Source organism: Cariama cristata, unplaced genomic scaffold, assembly GCF_000690535.1.
Source record: "Cariama cristata isolate BGI_N322 unplaced genomic scaffold, ASM69053v1 scaffold8099, whole genome shotgun sequence".
In the NCBI taxonomy this organism is placed as follows: Eukaryota; Metazoa; Chordata; class Aves; order Cariamiformes; family Cariamidae; genus Cariama; species Cariama cristata.
In genome coordinates this window covers 142343-150993 of record NW_009634028.1, presented here as the reverse complement: position 1 = coordinate 150993, position 8651 = coordinate 142343, and positions in this window count along the sequence as shown.

Below are 8651 nucleotides of genomic sequence, written 5' to 3'. Positions count from 1 at the left end.
CGCACGCACGCCCTGGCCAGCCCCAGGCGCTCAGCAGAGACTTTGGACGCTTCCAGCACTGGCAGGAAGGGCGGGCTGGGGCCGCGGGGAGGGAGGGCAGCTTTGCTTACAGATCATTTTTGGGGCATATGGGAGGTGGGAGGTTGGGTAATTATTTTCTCGGTTTTGGTTTTGCTTTTTAATTTCACTTGACGACTTTCGTCCCCTTCTGTGGTGTTTGTATTGGTCGGTGGCTTAGGTGTTACTATTTGCTTTAATGACTGTTGCCCAGCCTGTATATTACACTCTGTTTGTGTCTTCATGTCTCAGAGTGCTCTTCGGCCCCACTTCCCTCCCCGAGGTTCCTCCTCCCACTTCCGCACCCCTGAAACACTGGAATTTGTTTGTATGTTGTCTTCTTTGGGTTTTTTTTTTAACCTTGGGAGGGGGTCAAGTGGGCTGTCCGTAGAGGGACAGAGGCCAGGAAAGCTTATAGCAGTGGAAACATAGGTGCCATTATCAGGTGAACTGATTTTTTTTTTTTTTCCCCTAATCACTTTCTTTTCAGTGGGGTCTGAGTAGTGTTCCCATTGCCCACTGCACGCTTGGGGAGATCCATTCCTAGTTTTTAGTGACTCGATAAGAGGAAAATGAGGAGAAAGGGGGGAGAAAAAGCCCTAGAACAAACTCCAGGTGCATGGGCTGATAGCAGGGCAAGGAAACAGAGCTGCCATTTTTCTTCTACAATTTATTATTTCCTGGCTTTTCATTTTCTGTCTTTGTTTGAGTGTTCTTTTAAAAGAAAGGAAAGGAGTATTTATTGCTGACATTTTTCCCCCGTGATGGCTCAGAGAAATGCTGGCTCTTTTTGTTCTTGTTGCTGTTGTTGTTGCTAGTACCAGCCACAGAGCAGTTAACTCTGGCATGCTGGATGTGCATGATGTGTTGTGCACACACCTTGCTGCCATTGCCTGGGGAGGGGGACCAACTGATACCACTTTGCTTCTCCCACACACTCACTGCCTTCAGCTCTGGTCTGCAGACCCTGGCAGGGCAGGTCTCCAATGTCTTTGAGGGCTTCAGTACAGGATCAGGCCCATAAGTTTTATTATACCACTAAGACTTGTCATGTGTTTACACTTTTCTTTTGGGGTCAGAACATGGAGGTGCTTCTCTCTAACTCTCCTAGCAACAACCCCAGCCCTTAGGGATATTGCTTAGTCTGCATTGATCGCCACTTTTTCAATATCACATCCCTCTTCTAAGCAAAGGCTTGGTAGACAGGGCAGGAGTGAGTGAGCCTGGGGTATTGATCTCGTCCTCCTTCCCTTGAGCCACTGCGTTGTGATGGGGAGGCTTGGATTGCTGCTATCTCTGCTCTGTGGATAAATGGGATTCCAGACTTCAGGGCCCTCTGTCTGACACTGACCATATTCAGATAAGATTCACTGGGTCGGGGCTTATTTTTCTTCTTGTGGGTTTTTTTTTTTTTAATTTGATATATAAATAAATCTTTTGTTTGAAAAGAAATCCCTCGTTTTCTGAGCTGTATTATCATGCACATCTAAAAATAGCAGGACTAATTCTCCTCCTGCCTTACCCACTGGGTTTTGTTCTATAGCATCCAGCGGTTATCCTGCTACAAAAGGGAGGGTGGGGAGTGAGATCCACGCAGATGAGTCAAGGTCAGATCTCTGATCCAGGCAGCATCCGATGCTCTCCTTTAGCATGTGATGCTTGATCCAGACAAGGTGAAGCTCAGCCTGAGCCGGCCACAGTTTGTAGCTTGGTCTTACTGCGTTAGTGGTGTAGGGGAGCAGGAAATCCAGTTGTTACGCTGTAATCTTTCTGCTGTTCCTGCCAGCCCTCCAGGCTTCCTGGCTTCTGGCAGAACAGCCAAATGCCGCAGGAAGGCTGCGTTATGTCTACTTGAAGCAGGGCAGACAGTGATTCCCTCGGGATCTCTTGGCCAGAACCTTAAAAAATACAGCTAAACCTTCCCGTGTCCGTCCACTGCCACCAGGAGCACACTGCTACCAAGCAACCCCCCAATAAAGGAAATGAAATCTCTAACATCTCTCCATATCTCTGATTACTAGTAGGTGCTGATTATTAGGGGTGGTTGTAAACCTGCAGAGGGAATGACTTCCCTCCACTACCTTGGGATAACAGTATGCACACAGGACTTTAATTCCCCGAAGTGTGAACCCTATAATTTGGATCAGGACAGAGCAGCATTGCTAAGCACTGTACCTTAGCCACAGGTTACTTCACTGTAACATGGGGTGTGCCGCAGAGCCCGCACAGTTTGTGGTTCAGAGATAATTCTCAACAAAGTCCATCTCTCAAGTGAATAATCCTTTAGATCTGAATTTTACAACTAGGCTCCTAAAAAGGGTTGTGACAACGTCTGCAGCACGGAACTCTGGGTGGACCATGACCAAGCACAGAGTGGAAATCGGTGGCACAAACCCTCCTCTGCAAATTTTCCCCGGCACAGATACATGCTGCAAGGAGATGGATTTGGAAGAGAACAACCTTTTATAAAATCTGCAGGGTCCAGCAGTGATTCTTTCATGTTCTGCATTAGTCACAGGCAGGGCCCACTGATCCGGTCTGGCAAATTCGCATTGCACTGACTCCACAGCACTGCAGGGCCCTAGCCCACCGTGAAGTTATGTCCTAAAGACCAAAGGTACAAAGCCTTGCAAACAGAGCAGATGGGCCTGGGAGAGAATGGGACAGTATGACTGTTCCTGAGTTAAGGTATGGCTTGCAGAAAATATGAACAAGGAGTCCTAAGAAATATGCTTTGGTAGTTACTAGCCTTGCACTTAGAGGTGTCATTTTTTGAGATGTAGCCTCCTTGGCTTCTTCACTGCCCATTCACACACTGTCCACATAGTTAGCTGAATGGGGGCTCAAAAAACCAGTGGGACTCGGAGAAAGGAAAGGGTATAGCGGGGCAATATGGTACTTCCAAGCTAAAGCCTATATACAGTTCCCTTTCTGCTACATCAGCTGTACTTTTTGCTCCCCAGTACTGCACTAGCACAAGTCTAAGAAACAACTCAGCCAGTGAGCTCGTCAGAGTGGTTCAGAAGAGGGGTCAAATGATTATTTTTTATCCAGAACTTGGGCAAGCCTGGAATGGAAGGTACTTAGACAGTATTGCCTGGAACAGCAGTGAAGTAGCCTACAAGTTCAGGGTTCATTAGTGCATTCCTCTCATTCTTGGGCATTACTCCATTGACGCAGTTATCCTCACAGCCATGGAGAAATGCCACCTCTGTGCAGTGATTTGCTTCTTGTTATCCCTTGCAAGGTCAGCTGATCGGCCAAGAAACTCTTGGGGTGGTTATTAGCCCAGTGATTAGCCATTAATCCATAGCAAGGTAGACAAAAAAGGAAGTGTGGGGAAAAAAAATCAGATTGATATTTCATCTGAGAGCCATTTTGATCCAGTAATAGCATCACTCCCTTCTCTGGGTTAAAGTGCTCTGAGGGGGGCCTTGAAGGTAATTAGATCAAGTTTTCCACCAGCATCAGGAAGAAAGCGCTACCTGTCTCTACCCGAACATGAGGGGGAACTCAGGAGAGATGCCCAATTGAAGACCATGAGCGTCCTGCTTCCTGGGAGGTTCTGCAGGGGAGTGAAGGTGCTGGAGACGGTGCAGTACTCACCCTGCAGGGGCAATCTGCCTGGTGGCTCCTGGTGCCTGGGCTGTGAGGGGAGGCAGAGGGGCAATCTGTTCTTTTCCCGGGAGACAGTGGCTCTTGTCACCTCGTGCCTCAATTTCTCGCAACGAGCCAGATTCTGGCAGGCTGGAGTCAAGCTGCTGATTTTAAGTGGTGACGCACTTTTCACAGCTGCGCACATGAGCTTGCAGGCTGGGCCACTTCTCCAAGGGATGCTCGGGCTGCCTCAAGTGAAAAATCCCCTGCTTCTCCAGCCCTGCTTTAACCAGAGGTGCTAAGGAGGTGTAAAATGTCCCTGTGGGACCTGGCAAAGAGCAAGCAGAAGCTTCCAGTTGGGAGACGGAAGCTGTTTGTTGTGGCATCCCTGCTTTACAGCCAGCAGCAGAGGATGGGGTGGGGACCCCCAGGCTACCCCTCCGGCCAGGGTGGAGCACATCCCCATCCTCTCTCAACTTCCAGCACCTGCTGTGGCCACAGTGTTGGCCACCTCTCCAGCTAGGTGCTGGGGAACTGCTGCTCTCCAGGAAATGCCCCATTTTACACTGGACCTGAACTGGTGTGTCACATTAGTTATACCTGAGTTTACTTTCTGCCTGGGAAGGGCCATCACACCCAGGGTACTGGGTGTCAGCAAAGTGCCTCAGAGGCACGGCTGGTTGCCGTACCTGCATTTGAAGGGATCACTGTCCAGATCCTTTTGCTAGGTCTTTGCTAGTGAAGAGACATACCAGGATGGTGCTTTTCCCTTCCCAAGCCCTGATCCTGGGTGGCAACTTGGGACAAAACTTGTGGTGCCTCAAGAATAAGATAGGCGGATGGGAAAGCTAAACAGGCAGATGAGAGGGAGGTCAATCTGAGCCTTGTGGTACTTCGCTCTGGATCTCATCACCATCTCAGCAAAGAAAATGCAGGTGAATTTGGGCCGAGGCCCCAGCTTCTTCCCTGAGTGCATTCAGGGAGCGGTATTGAAGCAGATGCATCTGTGTCACAACCCAAAATGAGCCTGTAGTTTATGTACAAAGACACCCCAGCTGTTTTCCTGCTGGGGCTTATCTCTAGGATTATTCATTGCAATTCACCCTAGTGATGTTATTTTCCCTTATTTAATTACCAGATCTTTTTTCCCCCTGTTGTTAAATCATTTTCATTCAGCCGGGGAAAAAAAAATTAAAAAACCCCTGAAGATTTCCTAGTAAAAAAAATCAAGCAAACTGAAATGGTAGCACCAAATTGATGGCAAAGACGTAAGGGACAAAGGGAGCCATTTTCCTGATGTTGAGTCAAAAAAGAAACACAACTGTTCAGCAGAAATCACTGAGGGTTAGAGAGAGAGAGATTCAAAGGATTGATCTTCAAGCAATTAGAGAAGGGAATGCAATTAGAATGGGGGCTGCTGCTCTCCTTCGCCATTTTTCTTTCCCATACACAAGCACACACGCACAGACACACACAGATTTTTGGAGTTTCAGGCAGCAGTCATTATTCTCAAAGAGGGGAAGGGAAAACCCCATTGCCCAGCTCCGTGCGGGAGAGAAGCGAATGTGTCATGCCTGCAGCCTGCACAAAGCTCAGAGGTTTCATACTGTGGAAATTGGGGGGGGGTATCTATGGCCCATTTTGTTCTAGAGGAGAAGCAGTAGAGCGGGTTGTAGCCTTTTGCCAGCAGGTTAAAATTCACTGTAATTCACATTCACAACTGCTCCTGTCATAGCACTGAGGTTTTTGGGTCTGTTTGCTCTGCTGGGCTGTGGGCAGAGGGCCCTGGTGGGGAGGGGAGATGCTGCCAGCATCATGTGCACTGATGCCTCTTCTTTATTCTGTGGGGCTTATGATAGCACTTTACCCTCCTCCAGCCTGCAGTTTCACCCCCCTCTTTCCTTCCCCTTTGTATTTGATGCAATTTGCTGTCAATTTGAGCAACTCTTGGAGAGAGGCAGGAGAAGCCGTGGGGCAGGGGAGGGTGCGAAGGTCTCGGGTCCAGCCACTGCCTCACCATCGCTCCTAAAACTTGCAGCACGGGGTGGGGAGGGCCAAGGGCTGGACCTGGCAGAAGGGATGGGGCAGAGCACAGCACAGAGCACAGCCAGGGCTGGGGTGCCAGAGCCAGGGGTGCTGCCTTCTGCAATGGGGTGAAGGGAGGGATTCAGTCCACCAGCAAGGGAAGGAAACCCAAGCCTTAGAGAGGGGGGCGAGTTTGTACTTAGGACCAGTGTGACTTTCCATATGCAATTTACCCGGGGGTGAATGTAACAAGCATATGGAGTCAGATCCTCCGCTAGCGTAAACTGGTATTGGTGGAGGTACCCCCACTGAGGATCTGGTTTTTCTTTTCTTTTGCCTGCCTTTTTTTTTTAAACATGATTCCTTAACTCCAGTGATTTTATCTCTCTTTTTCTTCTTCCTCTTGCTGAAATTACCATTGTGGAATAAAGACTACAGACAGACAAACAACCCCAACCCCACTTTTTTTTTTTTTTTGTAATCTGTGTTGTAAGTGCTTTTGTAAAAAATAAAAAATAAAAATAATAATAATGTAATGGACTTTAATGATTTTTTGTTTGTTTTTTTGTTTTCCATCCTTTGTAATTTGTTTGTTTGGGATCCAGGGGGGCATTTTCATGGTTATAATTTGTGTGGGCAGGGTGTTGCATCGCCCTTCCTTTTACTTGTATAAAAACCAATAGTGGCTCAGCTGTGGAAAAAAAATGTACTTTTTTATAAATAAAGAATTTTAAAAAAAGAGACATTCTCCTTGCTTTTGTGCATCTGTGACTGCGTCGTTTTGCAGCTTGTGACTGGTAGCTGTAAGGAGAGTCACAGTAGCAGAAATGGCATCTGCTTTCCAACAGCCTAGGTCTGTTCTCATGATATGCAGTATTTTGTAATGGGAGTTGCTTGCAGATGAAGGCCGAAGGCTAAGGGTTAAGAGATCTCCAAAACAGAGAGTGGCCTGGAGTAGGTGGACAGGAAATGACTGGTTTTGCCACTGACATACGTGATATTGTGTGAAATTCTTGGACAGCAGATTCAAGATAGACAAAAGGAGGTGGGAGCATTTCTCATTATCAATGTAAACAGTGAAATTCCTTGTCAAAGGATGCTGCTGATGCCAAAAGTTAACCTGATCTTAAAAAGTGGCTAGAAAAACCTAGGGAATTAACACCTATCAAAGGCTATAAAAATTATGACACTGTCTCTAGCTTAGGAAGTTCTTAAGTTGCTGTTAGCTATAGCAGATGGGACAGGCTATTGGAAAAATGTCAATACACACTTGCTGTCTTCTTACATTTTCTCTAGGCATGTGTAATTAGCTGTGGTCAGGGCCAGGGTACTGGGCTAGGCCAACCTTTGATTTGACACAGCAGGGTGTTCCTATAGTGCAACGCTTGGCTACTGTGACGATCGTGCATCAGAAACATCTAAATGCTGTAGGGATGCTAAGGGTCCATTGGGAGGCAAGATCAGTCAAACTTCATCCCTGCATCTCTGTTACTGATCTCTGCATTGGGAAGAACTGTTTGCCTTTCCCCTTTCCTCTAGCTTCCTAACTGTGAATATGTGCTATAAAGAAAGTCTTGTTCCCAAAGATCAAGGCAGACAACTCTGCAAGACCTAAGCTTTTGCAAGGGAGGGAGAGACAAAGCAAGCAAGAGATCAGAGAAAATGTGCATGCTCTTCCTTGCACTGATATCAACAGGTGCTTTGCCATACCTCTGGCCTAGAGAGTGGAATGCTCCCTGGGAAGGGATTTTGGCACCCAGCTTCAGCACGTGGATGATCTGCTGGAGATCTGAACCAAAACTCAGCACTCTCCATCACAGAGAGAGAGGGAGAGGGATCCTGACCCAAATCTGAACTTGAACTGGTCTCCATTGTGAAGAGATGAGCTGGACGGAGAGGGAAGGGTCCAGGATTAGGTTGGAAAGCAGTGGTTTGGTGCAGACTGTTCATTCCCTGTCAACAGCAAAGCAGGCGTGGAGCATGTGCCAGAGCAGCAGGAGGCTCTTTGGTACCAGGCTCAATGATCAAGGCATTGTGTGCCACTTGGCAGACAGGCTCCCTCCAAACCCCAAGCCACTAACAGAGCCAGTTCTCAGTCATTCTGCTGAAAAAGGAGTGTGCTGGGCACCTCACTTTGGAAGGGGTTAAAGATAGTCTTGGGGAGGCTTTCCTTAGATGCAAAGGGAGGAAAAGCCAGGAACACTCCTGTTAGCAGGCTTCAACATGGCCAAGGGAGTTGTGACCACATCTGGGCTGTATCTGTATGTCCACAGACTTTACTCCTCTCATTTTACCCTACCTGCAAGCTCCTCTTGGTAATAACAGATGCTGGAAGTGTAACTTTGCTTCAGCTGCAGCCGTTCAGGTCAGTAGCCCTAGCAGTGACCATGATGGCAATGCAGAGGGGCAGCATCCTACAGAACTGGATCCCCAGCAGCTGGCTCAGCCGCATCAGCCAAGTTTGGGGGTGGGGAGAAAGTGGGGAAAGAAAAGGAGCACCAGGGGGCTGGGTTGGGGTTCTATGATGGAAAGAAGGATAGGAGGGGCTGTCTTTACCCATGATCCTGCTTGGATGAGCCCCTGGGAAATGCTGTGCTGATTTCCCAGACCATGTCTTACAGTTAAGCGATGATGGATAAAACCCATTGCATGGGGCCTCTTCTCAGCAGCTCAGGTTGCAGAGAGCTGAACACAGCAGGAACTGACTCTCATGCAGTGCCCCTAAGTATTGTGTTTCTCTGGAACAAAACAGAAACATGTTGGAGGCGCGAATGCCAGCAATGCATGTAGCCCATGGAAAACATGGCAGCGTGGCTTGGATCTCTTCTCAAAGCAACATCTCTGCAGGCGAGCACTGCTGGCCCCAAAAGCAACTTCAGAGCCCTGATGATCAGCAGAGGTGCCAGCAGAGAATCAGGGGAGGAGCTGGATCAGGGCAGGAGGAGATGAACAAGAGGCTCGTGTTCACTCTT